This window comes from Oryctolagus cuniculus, chromosome 1 (assembly GCF_964237555.1).
Source record: "Oryctolagus cuniculus chromosome 1, mOryCun1.1, whole genome shotgun sequence".
NCBI lineage: Eukaryota > Metazoa > Chordata > Mammalia > Lagomorpha > Leporidae > Oryctolagus > Oryctolagus cuniculus.
Genome location: NC_091432.1, coordinates 80016123 through 80040565, shown reverse-complemented (window position 1 = coordinate 80040565; position 24443 = coordinate 80016123). Strand labels below are relative to the sequence as shown.

Sequence of the window (24443 nt, the reverse complement as noted above, 5' to 3'; positions counted from 1 at the left end):
CTGCAGCCCTGGCATCCCCTATGGGCTCTGATGTAAGTCCTGACTGTTCCACTTCTGAAACGCCTACCTGCTAATATGCTTGGGAAAGCAGCAGAAGATGGTCCAAGTGCTTGAGCCCCTACATTCATGTGGGAGACCCAGAAGAAGCTCCTGGCTTTGGCCTGGCCCATCCCCACTCTGTGGCCATCTGAGAGTGAACCAGTTGATAGTAGATTTCTCTCTGTCTCTCCCTCTCTCTCTACTCTCTGTAACTTTGCCTTTCAAATAAATAAAATAAATCATTAAAAAAAAAAAAAAACCTCTAGGAGCTCAGATATAGATAGAACACATTTTTAATAAAAAATGCAAAGCTTTATATGGAATTTTCTTAATTGTCTTTTCTGTATTATTTGATGCAGGACAGTGATTTTTAGAAAATTTTGAATTAAAGATATCAGAATCAGTTAGTTGTTATAAGCTTGATTCTCTTGCACCACACTTTGTATCCCCTAATATCTTTTTCCTTATACTCTCTGTTGGTTTACATAGTCCACGTTTCTAGGTAACAAGGAAATCTGATTTTGTATCCAATTCATCAGTGAACTGAACACAAGATTAGTATACTTTATCTATCTATCATGATATTATTCAATACATCCTGTTTATTTTCTCAGTGTTCCATTAAGTGATAGTTTATCATTGCTGAACATAAAGGCATTCAAGTTAAAGATAGTATTCTTTGAGATGCTGCAGGAATGAAGGAAAGAGTCTAATTTCAAGATTCTGAAAATAAATGATGAGGGAAAATCAATTTTTCTTATTAGTTAAAAGATTCATGAAAACAATCACTATGGAAACCAGACATGAATCTATAGTACAACAAGAGATCAGAAGTAAGGACTTGCGTTAAGACTCTGAGCCTTAAATTTGGAATGTTAACATAGAGTTTAACTCTCATTTTGAGTTTAACTTCTTCATATTTATGAGATATACTTTAAATTTCACAGTCCTGGAATTTTTCAAAATTTCTACTGTGTATTTTTTTCTTTCCTCTTTCCTTTCTTCTTCCGTTTTTTTATTGTTCTTCCTGCCCTTAATTCTTTTCCCTATTTCTTTTGTTTCCTTTCATTATTTTTTCCTCCTCTCCTACTCCCCATTTTTCTACTGATCTTCATATCTTTTTTTTAAATATTTATTTATTTATTTGAAATAGTAATAGAGAGAGGAGACGCAGAGAGAGAGAGAGAGAGAGGTCTTCCATCCAATAGTTCACTCCCCAATTGGCTGCAACGGCCGGAACTGCACCGATCCAAAGCCAGGAGCCAGAAACTTCTTCCGGGTCTCCCACGCGGGCGCAGGGGCCCAGGGACTTGGACCATCTTCTTACTGCTTCCTCAGGCCATAGCAGAGAACTGGATTGGAAGTGGAGCAGCCAGGTCTCGAACTGGTGCCCATATGGGATGCTGGTGCTTTAGGCCAGGGCGTTAACATGCTGTGCCACAGTGCTGGCCCCTTGATCTTCATATCTTTGAATATGAGGGCTTTCAGGGAGACATGTAAAAAGAAATAAGATGGAAGAAAACTTACTTGATTGTTCTATACCTATATTACTTAAAAGTGGGGGAAATAGTACAATATATTAAAACCCAAAGTGAGAACAGTAACTGAAAAGTAGGACATTAAAATATTCTAGTTAAATATACTAGATACTTCAGAGTGAAAACATAAGTATATACCATATTATATATATATCTCATATATATATATATATATATACAGAGATAGAGGACTACATTATAAAAAGTGAACAAAATAGAATATGTATGTGAATAAAATCAAAAGATATGTAGTTAAAAATAATCATTAGGCAATACACCTACAAATGTAGGAACTAATTTATAAAATACTTTTAGTTAAAATGATCAAGAATAGAAGATTTTGTTTCAAAATATATGCAATTAAACTTTCAAAACCTTAAATTCATTGTACTTTGTAACCTCTGTACTTAGCAGAGTATGGATTTGGGCATGTAACACTTGCTCAATTAATGTTTGCTTAAGAGGACACAGATACATAGAAATACATATGCATACTATTTTAAGAAATTGAAAATAAAATGCAAAATAAATAGACTTACTGGAGTTACCAGATAAAAAACATTTTGTCATATTCCTTTGTTTCTGCACAGAAGATAGACTCAACTATCTTATGAAATCTGTAGAACTGTAATTCCTAATATATTTTCACATGAGTAATTGCTCATACAACTTTTCTTTCATTTTTCTAGAAATGCATTGATATTTATTTAATTGGTGTCAAAATAAAATATTTTATTTGAAAGTATATATGAATTAAGTATGTTAATATTTATAACTTTATGTTTCAAAGGTTATTTTCTTCTGGGTTAATACACAGTACAGGATAACAGGAAATAGCACCATTTTGAGTTTAGGATGTAGCTATTTTAAAATTGTATGATAAGAACAAGCAATTTCACCCTTTGAATCTTGTCATTTACTTCCCATGTTAATATGAATTAGGTTTGAGGTTATAGTGTATTTCTTGTTTAACATATGCTTTTAAAATGTTACAAATGTGAAATATAGGTGCTCCTTTTATTACCACACTTAGAAGAGGCTATCAGGGCATTAAACACATAGAAACTCTTATTCTCTGTTGTCAAATTGCACTTTGTTTAGTCCAATGATATTTACTATTATGTTAATGATATCAGTTTTGCAAAGTCAATTTCAAATAAACACAATGGTATGAAAGACTAGAGGTGATTCTCAGCATTCAATATACACTAGAATTATCTGTGATACTCAGAGGAAAAACAAATTGCCTGGGATCCCACCTGATACCAAATAAGTCAATGATTTCCAAATCTCTCCCAGGTGACTTTAACATGTAGCCAGGGGTCAGAACCCTTGAAGTAGAAATTATATTACCCAATATTTTTAAATTTGCTTTAGAATCTACCTTAAGAAAATCTGAATTTATTTCCAGAACATATTCATTCATTTATTAATGTAATATTTTTGTAACCCCTGCATACTAGGCACAATACTAAGTACAGAGAATGAAGAAAATATGAAGTTGACTCAATGAAAGTCTCGTTGCGTCAGGGAAACTGTAACTTCAATGAGTAATTTGGATTTAATATGAACCATGTTATGCTAGGACTATTAAGCACAGTTTTATGGTAGCACCAAGAAGTGCTCGCTAGTCTTTCAGGAGGGCTGTATGGTACTTCACTAGAGCTGCTCTTGAAGAATGCATATGCATTCGTTAGGAAAGGAAGGGGGTAATTTTAGGTGACTTTCAAAAACATAAAAGCAGGATTCATGATGAAAATGCATACTGTCCTAGGGAGAGGCAAGCTAGTAATGAAGAGATTCAGAAATAAAGTTGGGACCAGAAAATGAGGAACCCAGGTGCTATATCAGAGCTTGAATCTTTCCTATGATGCTAGTGAGATGCTGTAAATGAGTTTCCTAAGATAGACTTCTACCCCAGAAACTAGAGAGTTACTCTTTCTGAGTATCCTGAGGAGAGAGAACCATTCCAGTACAAGGATAAAAAGCCTAATGTTTCATGGTTCCCTAGATTATCAGGTTCAATTTGATTATGGGAAACATCTAGACTAAGTGATGATTGGGTATAAATGTGCTACTAAATTATTATATGATAATAATTAATGTTGCATAATAACTGTGGAAAATACACTCCCTCTAATATTAACCACCACCCTCTGAAGTGGTGGTATTATTTTCTCTAGAAAGCAAAACTAAGGCACAGAATGGTGAAATAATTAGTACATAAGCAACTAGTAGGAAATATAGCCAAGTGTCAGATCCACGCAGACTAACTGCAGAGATCCTACTCATGCCCATGTAACATTTCTCCTCTACAATAGATACAACAAATAATGTGCTGAATGATCATCAAACTGTTTGATGATCTTGGTCTAAGTTCTGTGCTTGGCAAGTGAAGTTCACTTAGTCTTCATAATTCATTAACCAAATTTGCATTTCTCCCATTTTACAGAAAAGGAGGCTAAGGAACAAAATTGAATGCTTTACCACTTCAATTGTAGCACACAGCTCTTGTTACATCAATCCATGTGTCTGTTACACTTCAACATCCTTACTTAACCTTGAAGCCATGTTGAAACACAGAGTCTCTCTCTCTACCTTTCAAATAAATAAATAAACAGACAAATAAATAAATCTTTTTTTAAAGGGGTGGGGGGAGCAGCACTCAGGCGTAGCAGGTTTAGCTTCTGCCTGCAGCACTGTTATCCCATATAGACACTGATTTGAGTTCCAGCTACTCCACTTCTGATCCAGCTCCCTGATAATGCTCCTGGGAAAGCAGCAGAAGATAGTCTAAGTGCTTGGGCCCCTGCACTCACCTAGGAGACTCAGACAGGTGGCTCTTAGCTTCATACCAGCCCAGCTCTAGCTATTGCAGCCATCTGGGGTGTGAACCAGCACATGGAAGATTAATATTCTCTCCCTCCCTCCCTCCCTCCCTCTTTCTCTACCCCCTCTTCCTCTCCTTATCTCTCTGTATCTCTGCCTATTAAATAAATAAATAAATCTTTTTAAAAAATAACAGTGACATTAAAAAGTGGCACGAATTTATCAGTTTTTAAAATTCTGGCTTTAACTGTTTAATATATACTTCAAATCATTAGTAGCTTTAGCTCAAAAAATTGTTCATAATAATGTAATATTAAAAGAACAACAGAAATCTCCTACATAAATACAGTTATAGAATTTCATACATAAGTTAGATTTCAGGTAGTTAGGGCTTATCCGGACCAAATATAGTTGCAACAGCCATACAAACCATGGTGAGTATAATTGTCTCTCATGTAGACAGTGTAGTTTCCATGGATTCTATCAAGCAATGATTCTGAGGCATTGTCTGAAAGGATAAAATCCTCTGTGTAACCTTACTCGGTCTTTTAATGAAAAACAAAATGCTACTTTCATTATATTTAAGCTTTTTGTTGATTGTTTATAAAAAATTCACAGTCACCGGCACCGCGGCTCTCTAGGCTAATCCTCCGCCTTGCAGCACCAGCACACCGGGTTCTAGTCCTGGTCGGGGTGCCGGATTCTGTCCCGGTTGCCCCTCTTCCAGGCCAGCTCTCTGCTGTGGCCAGGGAGTGCAGTGGAGGATGGCCCAAGTACTTGGGCCCTGCACCCCATGGGAGACCAGGAGAAGCACCTGGCTCCTGCCATCGGATCAGCGCGGTGCGGTGGCCATTGGAGGGTGAACCAATGGCAAAGGAAGACCTTTCTCTCTGTCTCTCTCTCTCACTGTCCACTCTGCCTGTTAAAAAAAAAAAATTCACAGTCTTCGCCAAAAGTATTGACTCAGAATTATCACAGGACCTGACCCTATAATTTAAATACATTTGCAAAGAAATAACTCAACTAGCTAGTGTGGTTTTCTGATTTCCATTGTCTAAGAAAGTGGACTTTATATGTCTAGTTCCTTGGCCATTCTAAAGTACAGGATGTAAATAACTGGAAGCTAAAATAAAATAATCCTCATCACAACATTGTATACCTGTCATGTTTTAGGGACTGCATAATTTTTCACAACCATTATTGCTTATCTTGGCAGCAACCTCATTAAATATGTGCTATTATCCATGTTTAGAGAAGGAAAACAAGAAATTTGCAGTAATACAAAAGCCAGAATTCAGAAAGGAATTTTCTATTATTTTGTATGACCCTAATAACCCAGTCATTATCCAAATTCTGACCTAAACATAGTATTGTATTGGAACAAAAGAGCCAGATTGTGAAGGAATATGAATGAAAAAAGAAACTATGATTTTCCCAGAACTCTATAACATTTTTAATTTGCAAAGTTTCTTTATACGTAACTAAGAGATTTAGATTTTTTTAAAATTATCTTTTTTCATCTCCCCATTTACACATGAAGCAATGAATTTCTGAGATTCAGTAGCTTGTCCAAGTCCTCTAGTTATGTAAGAGCCAAATTCAATCTTACTTATCAATTTGTTAGGCCTGAAATTCACTACACTCTTGGGTGGGTGCTCAGAGTCCTACTGGATCCAGGTATTCACTGGGGCATCAGGGGAGCACTTTGCCTCTTGTAATTAGTAAGCAAATCATGGTTTAGGATCCCAGTGTGAAGATAAGTTCTATGTTTTACACATGAAAGCCAAGAGGACTCCTTGGACAGGACGGCATCCTGTAAAACACTGACTAAAATATTGGTAGTTCCTAAGCACTGAGAGACAAAAACTCCTTTACTGTTGTGTTTTTACCCAGGATCATGACAAAATTAGAAATTCATGGGGCCATATTCTAGGTCTGTCTGTCCTGCCTTTGTTCTGCCTGGAGAACAGACTGATAACTGAACCTAAACTCAGCAGTAGCAACTTCTTTGAATTAAATTTCCATGTTATGCCTGAATCTTATATTGAAGTTATAGATGAGATCCTATAATTTAAGAAGTCTGCTGTAAAATCCTTTTTGAAGGTATCCAGTTTTTAAAATAATGAAAAAACTACTCAAAATTATTTTAGATATTTATTTGTATTTAATTTCTTTTCTTTTCTTTTTTTTTTTTTTTTTTTTTTTTTTTTTTTTTGACAGGCAGAGTTACTGAGAGAGAGAGTGAGAGAGAGAAAGACAGAGAAAGGTCTTCCTTTCCATTGGTTCATCCCCAAAATGGCTGCTATGGCTGGCGTGCTGTGCCAAACTGAAGCCAGGAGCCAGGTACTTCCTCCTGGTCTCCCATGCAGGTGCAGGGACTCAAGCACTTGGGCCATCCTCCACTGCCTTCCTGGGCCACAGCAGAGAGCTGGACTGGACAGAATCCGGTGCCCCAACCGGGACTAGAACCCAGGGTGCCAGTGCTGCAGGCGGAGGATTAGCCTAGTGAGCCTTGGCACCGGCCTATTTGTATTTAATTTCATCACTTGAAAGGCAGAATGACAGAGATAGAGATAAAGATAGCGAGAGAGATAAACATAGAGGGAGATCTTCCACTCACATTTATATTTATATATTCAAAATGTGAAATATATGGCTTTTATGTGCCACAATTTTTCTGAGTATTTGCGATATATCAGTGAAACAAAGCTCCCTTCCCTTGAGTCTGTATTGTAATAGGAGGGAGGGGAAGAGACAGACAAGAAATACTATATGTAACAAATGAGTAAATTATACAGCATGTTGGACTATGCTTAAAGTTAAGGGGAAGGGGGCCATCTTTGCAGTGCATGGGCCTGCAATGCATGAATACTGTATCAGAGTGCCAGTTTGAGTCCCAGCTACTACACTTGCTATCCGGCTTCCTGCTAATGTGCTTTTGAAGGCAGCACAAGATGACCCAAGTACTTGGGCCCCTGCCATCCATGTGGGAGACCTAGATGATGGAGTTCCTGGCTTTTAGCTTCAGCCTTGGTTGTGGGGGCCATTTGAGAAATGAACTAGTAATGAAAAGACTCTCTTTCACTCTGTCTCTCCCTTTGTCTCTCACTCTGTAAAATAAATTAATTGTTTTTTAAAGAAGAAGAGTTTGGGGAAAAACAGAGTTGCATAGAGAGCACGTGGAGCACTGAGCTCATGAAAGAATAATTATGGTATTAAGTAGGGTAGGCTGATGAGGCCTCATGGATGGGTAGGATTTGAGGAAAATTGTGAAGGAGACTATAGAGTTAGGGAAGAGATTACATAAAATGGAAGTAGACTATTTCATGCAAAAGGGACAGCTAATGCAAAGGCCATTAGGTGGAAGCCTACCGGGCACCTTTGAGAAACAGGAAGTGCTGGTGGCTACAGTATAATGAGCAAATGGGAAGAGCAGTAGGAAGTACAGCCAGAAAGCTAATGAGTTAGGGAAAGATTATTTAGGGTAACGTCAAAGACATGGGCTTTTACTCTGAATGAAATTGGAAGTTATTGGAGGGTTTTGATTTCTTTAAAAATTCACTCTACTAGTATGGAAGCAATTGCAATTTGTAACCCAGGGCATAGACAATGGTAGTTTGATTCAAGATGATATCTCTGAAGGTAATTATACGTGGTCATATTCTAAGATATATTTTGAAGTTAGAGCTAGCAAAATTTCCTGCTAAATTGTTATGTGAGAGAGGGAAATCAATGAAGATTCCAAATTTTAAGCTTAAACAATTCTAAGTACAAATTGGTTTTCTTTTTACTATTCTACATAAGAATTGCAATATTTGGCCCATATTTTGCTCTTCATAAGACGAAAGTCATACCTTTGAGCAATTTACAATCAGAATTTATTTTTGGCACTAAAATATCATTTGTATAATCATTTTAGTTTCATTTTGACCAATTTCACAGTTTACAGTTGTGAGGCAAAGCTATATTTTTAAATGTCATTAAGAAATTTAAGATTATATAATTACATTTTCTTTCTCAGATGAAAATATCACTATAGTTTAATGTGGGGAGTACCCTTTGCATTTTATTTCTTAGAGCACAGCAAATGAATATATATTGGAAAGCCACATATTACACAGTGCCTTATTTTCTCTGACGTGCAATCTCTCCATAACCCTGGGGAACAGCACAGGGGGAAATATATGCAGGAAACTGAAGAATTTAAGTGGCTGAGTGGCTAACATGAGAACTCCCCCTTGCCCAAGTTTAGCCCACTCACTTGTGCTTGAATCTAGCTTCAACTAATGAAGACGAGTGAGGATGTTAAAATGTTCCTATGTTTATGCAAAACTGTTTCACACAAGCAGCATATACATGGCCTTGAACTCATTGCCAATGCCCAGAAATTGGGCCAACAAATCACTGTTCATTAGAATTAATCACATCACCAAAAGTATCCAGTCATAAATTACCGTTTCTCTCCCTTAGAATTCTATTTTTATATTTTCTCATCTATGTCATCTTCATCCTCTTTGTTATCCAGGAAGACCAACCATACATTTGCTGGTCACTCTACAAAGTACTAACACTTGCTTTTTGGATTACAATCAAATAACCTGAAAATTAGCAATGGTACCACCAGTAGACAAGGAAATGCAAAGACATCATTGTAAAGCTCAGCTAGGTGTAGCAGATACGTATCTATTTTTCTGTTTCTTATTGAATTCTGTAACTATTAAAGGCTAACGACTTATTTTCAAGGGTCTGTTGAGAAATCTAGTAACAAGCATTACTAATGTATGCATCTGGACCAAACCCCTTGACTTTAGTGTTCTCATCTGTTATCTTTCATCCAGTTCCTGCAAGCACCTGGCTTCCAAAATACAGCTAGGGAACTAGAATGGGAGTAACAATAACACTATTCTGTAATGTCTTCCTTTTCTTTAAATTAAGCCATGCAATAATTTATACCAATTTCTTTTTCACTGGCAGAAATTAAGTCTGCTTTTGGAATCTGAAGATAATCTCAGCATTTTTGAGAATCCTGGGCAGGTGTAGGGGTGGCAGAGGAAGGGAAGAATTCAGTTAACTGCTTCAGAAGAAATTCTAATGGATGTAGGAAGAACCGTTTGTGTGAAGTGCGAATGTAAAATGGCATTATTAATAAGTAGTATCATGAAAGAGGCCGCTCTATCTAACCACTCATACCTCTGAATCATAGTGGGGTTTCCTGACTTCCTAGCTCTTTCTGCCCTAGCAGAGCCTCCCCTTCTCCCAATCACTGTCAGGGGCTTAAGTACCATCCTCAGGGAGAAGCTTATTATCTACCTGCTCCTCAGCTTCTCTGAGTGACACACCACCCACGCCTCCCCACGCAGCTCTCCTTCCGCGGCTCCCTGAGGGAATTTTGAGGAGCAGGAGGGGAGCCCAAGGCTACCCTCACCCGAACCCCGATGCTACCAAGGTTTCATGACCCTTGTTCACCCACGGAATCTGTGCCCTAAAGGTTCTGCCGTCCCCCGCCGCGCGCTGCAGGACTAGGAGCCAGCCCTGCGCTGCGCTTCCAGCTGCGTCTGCCCGAGCGCGGCACGTGCTCCCGGCGCTGGCGCGAGAGAGCGAGCGCCACCGCCGCGGGCCCCGCAGCCGTTCTGCCTGCTGCCACCACTGCCTCCATCGCCGACACTAGCGCTCCAGCAGCAGCCAAGGCCGCTAGGAGAGCGCAGGGAGCCAGCGAAGAGCGTCTGGCCGGGGGCGCAAGGCTCAGGGCGCGCACCTGGTAAGCACAGCGCGGTTTTTCTGTCTCAGCTGTAGAGTTACCACGGATGTCAGATACCGCCGGAGCCCCTCCCCCAGCGCAGGGATGTGGAGCGACCAGGCGAGGGGCGGGAGCTTGGGCTGCAGGGACCCAGGAGGGCAGGTGGTGGGCAGGTGGAAGACTGGGAGAGCCAGGGACGCTATGAGGTCCTGTAAGTTTAGAAAAGTCACCCTGCAAGGACGTGTGTTGTGTGAATCGGACGTTGAATTTTGAGTCAGGAGCCCGGGCTCCCGCGGCATCTTTCCAATGGGAGATTTATGAAGATCATCTTGTTTTTATTTGCATAAGTGAGCTCGTTTCCATAGAAAACGAACTAAAAAAAATCAAAGGAGAAAAAAAGAGAGATCTGAGCCAAAGGAGGGGTTTGGATGTCTGTCTCTCTGTCTCTCTTTTCACCTCTCTCTTGTACAGACATATGTGCAAGGAAGACGTCCATTTAGCAAGGCAAGGGGCTTCTCTCGTTAAGGCCATTAGGAGTTTGGGGGCTAATGGAAGCACTTACTGGTGCTTCATCCTGAAAATGTAGGAAAGGAGACACCTGGCTGGGTGTGAATAGTTCTGAAATGACCCTTCCTTGACTAGAGTACCAAGAGTGAGGTTTTCCAGAACTGTGTCCCATTTTAAGGGGGGCACACCTGCAACTCCGCACTTATAAACTCACATTCATGTACTCCTTGTGGGGATAGGAAGATGTCTTTTTTCCAGATTCCTTTATGGAAATTTGGCAAAGATTGGTGACAAAGGGATCAGTATGGGCTTGGGGAGGGGGGAGAAGGTAACTGAATATGACTGAATGGACCGTGTGGGTTGGTAGAAGGAGCAACAGACTGATGATCAGGTATGGCATCATTTTATTCATTTGGCTCAGCTGTAGATCATCCTTGAGCTTGTCTCTAAAGAAAGGTGTGACCTTGAACAAGTCCCTTAACCTTTGTATACTTAGGTTTTTCCATCTGCAAAATGCAGAAGTTGTTCTGCATTTGGAGACAATAAGTTCCCACTCTGTAGCGTGTGATTGTCTGCTTTTGAAAATCTTCTTAACAGAAAAGAAGAGCAGCCTGAAAATATGTATAAAGAAAGCTTCAGGGAAATTCTCCCCCAAAATATCGAAGGCAGTTACAAGATGCTGGCTGTGCTGTTGGACAACGCAAGCTGAGAGGTCTGTGGAAAAGTGAGTGAGGATAGTCAGACACCCAGCCTGCAACAGAAGGAGCACCTGGAGCTGTTGTTGGCAGAGGTTCAGATCCACAGTCTTAAGTCATGCTTTCTTTAAGGTAGCAATTGAAGATTTGCTACCAGGGCATGAAGTTCTTTGAATTTGAGTACTTGAGAGAAAATCTAGGATTGACTCTGGCATAAAGGAAAGCAGTGACATCCAGTTTAAAGGCTATGCACTCAAGAAGGATTTGTAGTGAGACTTGAGAGTATTGTAATCTGGGCAGCAGTTAGGAGGACAAGAGGAATGAATATTCCTCCTGAAACAAGGATTTCTATTATCCTAGAAGGCAACTGGCACTCATCATGTCCTTGACACCCCTTCCACTTGTCTGAAGAAGGCATGATGGGCTTGTCCCCCTCAATAAGGTTCATTCTTAGAATTTAGGGTTTGCACCCAGGTGTGGAGATGACAGCAAGCTTGTAAAATCTGAAGTCCTGGGGGTGCATCCAGTCTCCCCACCATGTGAGCATCTGGCAGGAGCTGGTCTACCCTTTCAAATTCGCCCAGGAATCTGTTCCTAAAGGAACTAACTGTGCCACTTGGTGGCACCAAAAAGTTGCGCAAAGAACTCTGTTCCCTATAAATACAAACTACCACCCCTCCCTCCTCCTCTCTCTCTCTCTCCCTTTCTCCCCTTCCCCCTTTCTCAGTAGCCAGGAGATTGCTGAACACGCCGCCCTCAGCCGCCTGTTCTGCAGGCGCTGAGCACAGGGGATGAGCTAGAGATCATCTTGGTGGGGGTAGCCCGGGACTGGAGAGGCCAGCTCTGCCCCGCTGATCCCTGCAGCCCAACTTTACAGGGGGCTAGATAGACCGCCTCACTGCCCACTGCGCGGCCGACAGGGGGGTAAGCTTGCTAAGTGTCTGTGTGCTCAAGTGTCCCCTGGCTCGAGAGGGATTTAAGAGCTATTAGCTTGTTGAGAAGCTCATAGTTTGGTTTGAGAGAGGGGAGGTGGGTGGAGCAGGGGATGGCCAGAAGCCCAAAAGGTTCATGTCTGCTCCGTTTGCAACAGCCTTGGTTAAAACTGTCAGGGAAAGGTGCGAGCAGGGGTAAAGGAGGGAAGGACTGATTGAACCAGGAATGCTGCATGCCTTCGGATCCGACTTTCTGCTCTCTAAAGCCAGGTGCACTGTGGTTTCAAATGAAGACTGTGCTCCCCACAAACAACCCAAGGGCTCAGAATTCAGAGAAGGGGGAGAGGGAAAGGAAGGAGAATCTTTTGCTGATAGATCTGTTACCGGTGGCACAGGGGGCGATTGCTGCAGTAAGAGGGGGGACAGCGGGCGGTGCTGAAAGCACGTCTGTCTCACTCAAGCCTGAGAGCCTCTCTCTAAACACCAGTCTGAGCCAATCTGCTAGACCCTCTCCCATGAAGGCATCTTTCCCTTCCCCTCAGACACAAGGTTAGCAGGATGGACTGCTAAGAATCCAGGCTTTGGGAATAGAAGCCAGGGCAGTCCAGGACTATGAAGGTTAGCTTGTGGCCACAGCCTAACTTAACACTTCCGACTTTTTAGAGGGAAGTGACAGGCCCACCTAGAGAGCTTTTACACTTGGTGATCAAATTTTTGGCTGCCCCCATTTCCCTTCAGACCAGGAGCTGTTGAAGGGAAAATGAGGAGAAGATAACAAGTTCTCCTGCTTATTTAGGCACAATGTTGGTGCTGCCTCAGCTGAACTCTAAGCTTGAGTAAACAGGCAGATAGATCCTCAGTACTGTTAAAAAAAAAAAAAAAAAAACTGACACAGGCCAGTGGGAACATTGGGAAGGCAGATTCTCTTATTTACCTTCCCTGTTCTCTACATGGTGTCTTATTGCTCAAAGTCCCTCAGGACTGAGGCAGAGCTAATCTGTGTCCCTGACACTGGCTATTGGTGGATTGGAAGAGCCAAGGGAGCAATGCCTTGCACTAAATGTGGCCCTTTCTTCATGTAAAACAGAAGCAGGGTTTTTCTGTAGAAGCCTGTTAGTTATCTGACACACCATTGGACATTCTATTCCAAGGTTTGGAGTGTTCAGGTATGCTACCTTTTGTTAGGTGTATTTTGTGTTATTCCCTTCATGGAGCAAAGGGAATTATCCCTTTTAATTTATCTATTACTTCCATGTAATTGTAGTGTTAAGAATAAATTGTGGCTATGTCTGTCCTTTACTGATGTTGGTTTCCCTTTAAAAGGATCATTGATTTGAAACTTGAAAATATAGCTTCCTGAATTCATTAGGTTAGTAGTACATCCCACCCTTTTCAGCACTCTGGACAGAGTGTTCAAAATTTCCTAAAATTGTGATGCAATGTTTTCTAAATAACTACATTTCTTAAGAACAAAAACTTCTAGTCATCTACACTGTGCTTGACAAAATATATGATGTAGATATTTTCACTGCAAGCCATAGAACATTGTGTTATTATAGTTGGTGTTTTGGTGTGGGCTATACATGTATGCTCAAAGATAAACCAAACTTTTCAATGTTAATTTATGAAGAGCTGTATTGAAATTATTTTGGAGAAGGGTATGGTGTTTTAGTAATCCAAGTGTCTGACCAATTTTTCACATTACTTTCACAGATAGACTTAGTCCTCTACCATCATTTCATAGTATACATTATGGACATGTTGAAAACATCCATGAGAAAATGGAAGCATCTTTCATTCATAGATACATATTTTCAGATAGCACAAAATATGCAGACTTCAGGAATACTTAAGAAACTACATACCATTTTCATTTTTTACTCCGATTATTGGCATTTTTATGTTTCTCTAATAGAATAAATTATTAACATGCTATTTTTGTGACTAAAATGTTTTGATAATTCTTTCATTTTTGTTCAGAATACATAGAATATTTTATGGGAGTGTTTTTGTATTGCCTTTTGAATAATTTTCAGAACATTTTAGGCATAATAACTTAATTGATGATAAAACACAGATATTATAAGTAGGAAATATAAGATAAGGTTAATCAAGAACAAGTATGCTTATTTGTATATCCATTTTACTCCAGTTTTTCCATCCTCATGGGATGAAGAAAGAGGCATATCCAAACATACTTGTGTGTGCATTTTAGCTGAGATAACTATTTTTTTCTAAAAGTTCATGGAAAATTGAATTTTTTTATTCCATTTCCTCTGGCTTTTTGAAGACCCCTACATCATGTTATATAATATCTATTATATATATACATATACAGATATGTATATATAAATGCATAGAAAGGGAGAGGGGAGATATCAAGTATTAGCCAACTTTATAAAGTACTGAGGACTACCTTTTGATGTATGTTGATATGTATGATACAGCCTAATCTAATTTGATTTGGAGTTTAGACATCCCAAATTTATCCATTAAAGCAGAAACATATATTTTAGAAATCTATGTTGTTTTTAATATTCAGAAAAATATTAATCTTAGTTCGGAAGAATCATATAGTTGTCATTTTAGTGAGTGGAGCTTGAGAGAATATCAGAAGACAGGATCTTTAAATATTTTTAGTTTATGATATGTTAGTATAACACAAAAAATAAATTTGAATTTAGACTTTGAATTCCCAACTGTTTGTAAGTCATATAGTATCTTCTTGATATTGCTTTGCCTCAGCTATTTAAAACATATTTCTAACCAAAATGATGCAATAAGCTTGTTTTCGTTTTCTTTAAATTCACAGAACAAACAAATATATTTTTTTTACAAATCCTAATCTCATTTGAATTGTAGGTACCTTTGGTAATAAGGACCACTTAGCAAAAGTCTGTCTTCAGACGCTTTCCTTCCCTATGAACTACTATTAATTGAGCACACCAGGTGCTGTGCTAAACCCTAGACAGGTTGTTTTATTTAATCCTTATATCAATAATCCAAGGCAGTATTTGTTTTTACTTTTCTGCTGTGAAAACTGTGTTTCCCTTCCACTGCCACAGTACAAGGAAGTTGAAAAAGGTACAAATTATATATCTAATTTGTTTGGAACTACCCAGTCTCCTTTATACATAGGTGTTTTGGTTTATGGTATGGCTAAACATTATGGAAATATTTCACTGTGGCTTCCAGTGAGATTCAGTATGCTTGGAAGGGCAGGCCCTGGCACCAGAATGCCTGAGATTGAATTCCAGCTTTCTGGGTTGCTAGTTGTGTGACCTTCAGCAAATTATTTAAATTGCTTGGTCTCACCTCCCTATTTTCAAAATGAGGGACAGGTTATAATGACTTTAGCATCATTGAGTGGGTGTGATGAATTAATTGCACAAGTATAAGTGACCCATAGTGAACACTGTATGATTGTTAGTTATGACTATTTTTCTTACTTAGAGCTTTGTGTATCAAATGTTTCCTGGCAGTCTTATGTTACTAACTTTAATATTCTAAGACCTTCATGTATTTCTTTCAGTTTTTATCTTGTAAACTCAACAATAAAAAGTGCTATAAAGAGTGATTGAATAGCTTGTCAAAAGTTCCACAACTTGTAAAATGACCAAACAAGTTTCATCTGATTTTCAAACCCTTACTCCTAGCAATGACATTGACCCACAACTAGGAAATACATCTCAATTTCTAAAAGTCTACTAATTTTATCAGCAGCACCTTCTTCCTCCACAAGGGAGTGTGCAAACATTTTTTCTCTTACATTCAAGAATATTTTAAAATAGACATGCAAATGTTTGAAGATTATTAGAAATCAAAATGGCATATAATTGCTGTCTCAGATTTGTTCCCATTTTAAACTATCCAAGAAGTTTAAAGGAAATTCTTAGGTGCAATATATACATATATATGCACATATATAATATATTTAAGTATATATTATACAGATGCAATTTTATTGGTCTAATAAATGTATCAGGTCTAAGAAGTATTCTGTTATGCTTATTTGTCACAATAATTCTGGTTTTTGGACATAGACTTAACTTTTCGGTGTGAGTATTATAAGGAAAATAAAAAGCTCTGGTGGTCATTGTAATGCAACCTGCACATATTCATTGTATTTTACAGAAAAATAATTTTTTAAACTTTGAAAATCATGCCTTAATACAGGATAATGAAGTAGATTTCACTAAAGATGCAGAAATAATATACTACTTATTTCAAACTAAATAAATGAGATTTTGAAAAATCTATTTCAATGCTATATAAACATTCTTGTTATTATCTGGTTAAAATTACAATGAACTTTGCATTCCATATGAAAAGCAGCCTTTGAAATTCACAGGTATATCATAGGATACTTTCTTCACATTAATTTGTTGCAATTGGTGAATCCCAAGAATGCTGCTTAATTAATTTAAGGCAGTGTCATTCTTGACTCAGTTTAATGTGTGTTTCTTGAATTCAAATTGCAGCCTTTAAAACAACATAATAAAGACAGAAGCAAATAGCAAAGTAAAAAGTAATTGCAATAAGCTATCCTCCTTAGTAATATTTGGACATTTTAGGAAAACGGTGTGTTGGACTGATGTGCCCAGATAACCTTGCCAGGATGATTTTCATGTAAACCAGTGTTTTTTGGAAGTGACTTCAACTTGTAGGAGACATTTAAAAATATCTCAGGAGATACTTGGTTATCACAACTGAGAGGGGTTGCTACCATTATCCAATAGATAAAGAACAAGAAGGTGGCTATCCCTTCTACAATGCACAGGACTGTAGCTCCCCACAACAGAGAGCTATCTCATGCAAAATGTCAACACTACTGTGGTGGAGAAACCCTGATCTAAATGATGCCATGCAACAGAGTCAATTATATTTACATGACTTGTTCATATAGTTTCTGAGTATAATTTATAGATACTACATAAAAATGGAATGTTTTGCAATCAACACATAACATTTAAATAAACAACTCATTTGATCCTTTGGTCTTCATGTATTACTAAACCGCTTCTTTCAATGATTTACAATAATTTAGAGTGTTGTGTTCTACTTCCTGTACCTCTTAATTAATCCATATAATTAAAGGTTTCATCTTCAGATAACACTATTTTATGATTCTTTCTGTTGTTTGTTGAGGGGGTTGTTAAAATATAGTCTCCACTTTATCCTGGATTAAATAGAGGTGTCCTGGACTTTCTTGTTTACAAGGTCACAGATGTGTGCTCGAGATAGCTATGACAATGGTACTTTCTCAGACTATAAGATTCTCAGTATCCTTATACCTCAGAGTGTCTCTTATCTATGATATGCACTTATTTACCAGAAAATATATCTAAAGCATCCATGGCATATGAAATATTGACACTCCTGACTGTGACGAGGTTGTTGTTCAGGCAGAAGGAATCATTTTAGTGTTGATTTCCTGAACGATATGATTTGCTTGTGTGGGGATTAAGTTATATAAGAGACATCTGTGCCAGAAAGATGGTCAGTGTTTAAGAAGATTGTTAAAAAATAAAAGACAATGTGAGATGTGAATCTGATTATAATGTAGTTTGCCATTTATGGAAAATTCTACCCTTCAATATCTGATTTTCATATACTTAGATGAAAGAATGTATAGTTATTTGACACAAAATTCTTTTTTTGCATATTAAATATATGTCTATTGATTTCTACAACTGGGAAATGATTAATGTTACTGTGCTATGAACCCAGAAATATTGAATAAGGCACTTCTGAAAATAAGACCTTGAAGTAATATACCATGTGTGTTGAATTACCCATGTATATACCTGCCTTGAGTTAATTAAAAGTATATTGTTAGATTGTAGAGCCATACAAAGTGGCTATTTTTTTTTCATCATGGAAGTTATTTCTTCCCTATTAATTATAGCATTGAATATTTTACCTTTTTATTCTTCAAATATATTACCCCAACTACCTATGTGCTATAACCTGAAGAAATAAAATTTTTGAGACTCTTTCCTGATATATGATAGGGGGCAAATTAGATATTAGATATTAGATACTACTTTCTTTAATGTGGATGTGAGATCAAGAGTAAGAAAAGGCTCCATGAATTGAAAATAAAGTGTTATAACATTGTTATTTCCTCTTTACTTCCACCATAACCATATTAAAAGAATGGATACATTTCATGTTATGACTACAAAGGATAAATTGCCCTACTCATAAACTTGCAAAGAAACAAGAGATAAGTTGCTTATGGATAGAACATTGGATGGTGTCTAGAATTAATGAGGTTAAAAAAGAAGTCTTGGAATGAAATTGATTCAACATTTTAAAATCTAAATTGAAGACTGGCTCCGCGGCTCAATAGGCTAATCCTCTGCCTGCGGCACCGGCACACTGGGTTCTTGTCCCAGTCGGGGCGCCAGAATCTGTCCTGGTTGCGCCTCTTTCAGGCCAGCTCTCTGCTGTGGCCAGGGAGTGTAGTAGAGGATGGCCCAAGTGCTTGGGCCCTGCACCCGCATGGGAGACCAGGAGAAGCACCTGGCTTCTGGCTTCAGATCAGCGTGATGTGCTGGCCACAGTGCACTGGCCGCAGTGGCCATTGGAGGGTGAACCAACGGCAAAGGAAGACCTTTCTCTCTGTCTCTCTCTCTCACTGTCCACTCTGCCTGTCAAAAAATTAAAAATTAAAAATTAAAAAAATTAAATTGATAGATTATAAGCTATAAAATCATCTGGACAGCAATACTGTGTTAAGATATCTGTGCTATAGAAATACATTCAAAAGCAAGCAAATTGCAACATTCTGACAGTAAGAAAATCTATGAACAATCTTAATATCTAACAATAGATGATAACTAAATAAAAGTTGGTCATGCATATAACTGAATACAATGCAATTGTTTGAAAGAAATAGATAATGTAAGTGTGAATTTTGGCTTATCTGCTCAATCACTTTGGAATCTTGGCCAAACATTTGTTTCTACTACAGCCTCACACACCCTTCATCTGTAAAATGTGCATAAATTATTCACCTTAAAATTTGTTTGTCAACTAAATGACATTTTATGTGAAACACTAAACAGAAAACCTAAAAAAGGTAAATCTCAGTATATTTATTGTCCTCATCATCAAAATAAATTAATGCGATATTTACAATACATCATATAGGGAAGAATGAAAACATATCTGAATTATTTCATGATAACATTACATTTAAATTAAAACATGCTTATAAAACATTGTGTACTTACAAAATTATATGGGCATCAAGTGGGAAAATGTTATTAAAACTTGATTTTGTGATGAAATTTTGTTGGATTTTGGTCACAGATCTGGCCACAAATCATTAATCTCCATGTACCTCAATGAACTAGAATCATCTCTAGTATCCTCTTCACTTCTACGATGCCTTCAAGGTTTTTCTCTATAACTTTGTCAGCCTCTGTTTGTCTTTTAAAGGTCCTTTGTTCCCTCACTCATTGGATAGAGGACACTTCATTATACACTTTGCAATTTTCTATGGCAGAATTGGGGGTTATTATCCTGGAAGCTCAAGTAGTTGAATTGAAAGCCGAGTTGAGGAAATTCATTTAATTTATTTGAGTATTCAGCAGAATTTATTAAGTATCTAGTTTTGTGTAAGGATCATATCAGGTATTGTGCATTGCATAGATTTAACCCTTAAGAGGCTTGAAGTCTGTTAAAGAGAAACATGTGTTTAAATAGCTATAATATAATCTGTTAAAAATACTATAACCAAATATTGATAAAAAGTGCTATATGGGCTCAGAGAATGGAGAAAAGATTGCTTGGTGAGGGATCTGGGAAGATTTAAGAAGAGAGGAACTATATTTAAATATTATCCAATTCTCATTAAAACTCTGTGAGGTAGGTATCACTCACACGCCAGATATAAAATCAGAGAGGCTGCATCCAAGGGGAAAAAGTAAAACAAATGGCAATGCCAGGATTCAAACTGAGGTCTTTGACTCCAAGCCAACGTTCTTATTTTCTCTGCCATAAGGAACATTGGAAGAAGGCCATATTAAGGATAAGAACCAGGGTGAGGAAAACCATATGAGCAAATACCCAAGGAAGGGGGAAGGGCAGGTGAAAGAGAGATAAGACATTGTGGTGCTGTGAGCTAAGCTGCTGCTTGGGAAATTTTCATTCAATATCTAAGTGCCAGGGAGTGAGTTTCATGTCTGCCTTCCATTCCAGCTTTTTGCCAGTGCAAGGCAGCAGATGATGGTTCAAGTACTTAAGTCCCTGTCACCCACCTAGGGGACACTGATAGAATTCTTGGCTCCTAGTTTGGGTCTGATCCAACCCTGGTTGTTGTGGCCATATAGGGAGTGAATTTGGCTCAGCAGATGGATGGCGTCTGTCTTTACCTTTCTCTTTCTCTCTCCTTCTCTTGTCAGTCTGCCTTTGAAATAAATAAATAAATAAATCTTTCAAAATGACTCAGACTCCTTTGCTAGTTTCTTCTTAACTCTAGCAATTTAGATTTTGGAATTCCCTGGAGTGCACTCTCTAGGACTTGTTTCTTTTCTCTTTCAAATTCCTAGGACATTTTATATACTTTGGTGGCTTACACAAAAATGACATCTGTATGCTGACACCTGCCACATCTTTATCTCCTACTCAGACCTTTCTCCAGAAATTTAGCTACTTATTCAATATTTCTCCTTTAATTTCTAGCAAGTCCTAAAACTTGATATATAAAAACTGAATTTGTTTCCACAGAGCTCTCCACTTCAGTCAATATGAAACTACTCTGCTTTTGTTCAAGTTAGATACCTTAGTGTCCTCCTTGACTCTTCTTCCCTTCACATCCCACATCAGATCCAACTAGAAACCCTTCCAACTCTCCATAATAAATTCAGAATCCTACAAGTTCTTAATACAGCCCTCTCCCCAACTCAACCACTCTCATCTTTCTCATCTGAATTACTCCTAGTGTTCTCTAATTGTTGCCATAGATTCTGCCTTGTGCCCTTATTCTTATTAAGATGTTCCTCAGAGTGTGTCCCTTTTCTATTGAAAACTCTTACAAAAAGCCATTCTCATGCAATGTTAAAAGTATGTATTGTAAAAGTTAAAAAGAAGAATAAGAAAGGAAGGAGGAAGGAGGGTGGGAGTATGGACAAAATTCTCCATGTGGGACCCTTTCTGATCTTTGCAACCTTGTATCACCTTCCTTCCCAGTCTTCAGGTTCTACCCAGATTTTTCACATGACTGGCTTCTTTTTTCTTTTCATTCATCAAGTTTCAACTAAGGCCACTTTTTAGAGTCCTAATCTGTAAAGCCTACAGCCATAGTGAGACTGTACACTTTGTTTACTCTTGCATAGTCAATTCCCAGGACAGTGTCACAGCACAGGCATGCCACAAATATGTGTTAAATGAGAATACACAGCTGGAGCAATAAAAGATCATGGTCATTGTACTTCTTTGTTAATTTAATCTCTCTACTTGACAGTTAATAGATCTGTATGAATGAGTTAAATAATGAATTTAAAATATAAAGAAGATAATATTTCAAAGATTCCATTTACTGTTTCTCAATTGTATATAGCTTTTCTAAAATAACTAATAAAGTGTTTGGGATTGAAATTTCAGCTTCATTAGTTTGAAGGGTGACTTCAAACTTTGAAGAGTATTGATAATTTCTTTCTTTCTTTTTTTTTTTTTTACAGAAGAACAGTTTAGTGTACATTAAGTAAAGATTTCAACAGTTTGCACCCCCATAGAAACACAAAGTGAAATATACTGTTTGAGTACTCGTTATAGCATTAAGCCTCAGTGTACAGCACGTTAAGGACAGAGATCCTACATGAGGAGTAAGTGCACAGTGACTCCTGTTGTTGACTTTACCAATTGACACTCCTGTTTATGGCATCAGTAATCTCCCTATGCACCAGTTATGAGTTTCCAAGGCTATGGAAGCCCCTTGAGTTCTCCGACTCTTATCTTGTTTAGACACGGTCATAGTCAAAGTGGAGGTTCTCTCCTTCCTTCAGAGAAAGGCACCTCCCTCTTTGAAGACCTGTTCTTTCCACTGGGATCTCACTCACAGAGATCTTTTTGCCAGAGTGTCTTGGCTTATCAATTCCCAACTTGACTCTCACTGGGATTAAACATGACAATAGGTCTGATCTGATTTCATCATCATTTAAAAAAATCATCTATTATTTTTCACTTTATGTTTCTGTGTGGGAGCAAACTGTTGAAATACTTACTTAAGGTATACTAAGCTGATCTTCTGTATATTAAGATAATCGAAAATGAATCTTGATGTGAATGGAAGGGGAGAGGGAGTGGGAAAGGGGAGGGTTGTGGGTGGGAGGGACGGTATGGGGGGGGAAGCCATTGTAACACATGAGTCGTACTTTGGAAATTTATATTCATTAAATAAAAGATTAAAAAAAAAAAACTTTGAAGGGTCACATATCATTTGGTGCTCTTACATAACAGTTTCCTATTTTCTTATTGGGTTTGCTCCCCAACATTGTGGATTTAATGATAAGTTGTACTTCCTTTCATTTCAGAGTCTTCTGTTTGTCTGCAGTAGAATTCACAAGACTGCAAGACTAAGTATTGTTCCCCAGGTTTTCGATCTAAGAAAAGTAAAAGGGAGATTTGAGAGCATACATGATTTCCCAATGAGAAAATTAGCATTGCTGTTTATTTCCTCCCCCTTTACCTAGAGTGCCAACTTTTATGCCTAGACTATTTTTTTTTCTCTACATGATCAAATACCTTGTTTTTCTGAGCTATCTACTTAATTGATAAGATTTTTTATTGTGGTGTTTGACACTCGACAGAAACTTTCTCTGCTGCCATAGGAATCAATAAAAAAGAAACAGTGAAAGTAAGAGTTAGAGCGACTTGAAGTGTAGTTTGAACTATATTCATTTTCTGGCCAGACTGGAATTTTTGCAGAAATTCTTATGTTTTATAACCATTACTATTCTTCTTAAAATAGAATTTAGTTGAGGGACAAGTAATTGGCACAACAGTTAAAATGCTGCTCGGTACTCCAACAGCTCATAAAAGAGTGCCTGGGTTTCAATTTCAGCTCCACTTCCAATTCAACTTCTAGCACCCTACGAAGCAGTAGACAAAGGCTCAAATACGTGGGTCTTAGCAACTGGGGTGGGAGATCCAATTGAGCTCCTGACTTCTTTATTTGGCTTTGCACAGCCCTGGCTATTGCATATTTTTATGAGTAAACCAGTGAAAAGAAGATTGATTCTCTCTCCCACCCCTCCCCTTCAGTGTTTGTGTGTGTATGTGTGCCTTTCAAGTAATATATAAAAATTAAATTAACAAAGAAATTTTAATGCACACACCAAATCTGTACATATATATATATATACATGGAATATCATGTGATTTTATAATACTTGTACACATTGTGCTATGTTTAAATCAGGGCAGTCATATTTGTCTTCTCAAGTATTTATTATTTCTTTGTGGTGAAAACATTCGAAAATGTTTTCTTTTAGCTTTGCTGAAATATACAGCATGCTGATAATTGCATAAACTGCTGAAGAAACATCACCTCTATTTGAGAGGTAGTGTTGAGGAAATTAGTCACTTTGAAACAATTTGAATTTCTTGGCTGACAGAGATGATAACATACAAAATAAGTCTCTCACACAGTCCTTTTATCTAATTAAAATCACAATTTGTCAGTCTTCTTTTATAAATCATGCTACATTTTCCTGTAGGAAACTGAATAAATTTCCTCTTCCAAGAATTTAAATGGGAATATATACTGTATTTACCACTGTAGTAAGTTTCTATTTAAGAAGGATAGTTCCAAAACATTCATCCTTCCAGGCCTTTGAGCCTTAACATTGTAGAACGTTTTCCTGGATAAGGGCTAATGGACTGATTACTGTGAGTTTTATTACATGACTCTGTAATTACTTTGAAGACTCTCTGGAGGATCAAGTGCATTGCCAGAGAATTTTCTTTCCTCAGCACCTAGACAGAGAATGCTCTTGGACATTTATTAACAAAAAAGTAAAATACCTTGAATAAATATAACTGTTTAATTTAAAAAGCCTTTGCATGGTTGATATGTTGATTCCCACAAGGACAGCCTAACACAACACGAGTATTGTTGCCATTTTTCAGATGAGGAAAGCCAGTACTGTGAGAC

At 37.8% G+C, this 24443-nt stretch overlaps 1 protein-coding gene across 4 annotated transcripts in view; it reads left to right on the top strand.

The window, feature by feature from the left end:
* Positions 1-9779: 9779 nt before the first annotated feature.
* GRM5 (glutamate metabotropic receptor 5) overlaps positions 9780-24443 on the top strand; it is a 557251-nt gene continuing 542587 nt past the window's right edge. For 3 of the 4 annotated variants that reach the window (XR_007909731.2, XM_051820841.2, XM_051820823.2), the window contains exon 1: positions 9780-10164. The gene's annotated coding sequence lies outside the window, so the exon portion shown is untranslated. Of the gene's footprint in view, positions 10165-12025; positions 12270-24443 lie in introns of those variants that run through there. The other variant, XM_051820833.2, reaches the window with a different exon arrangement.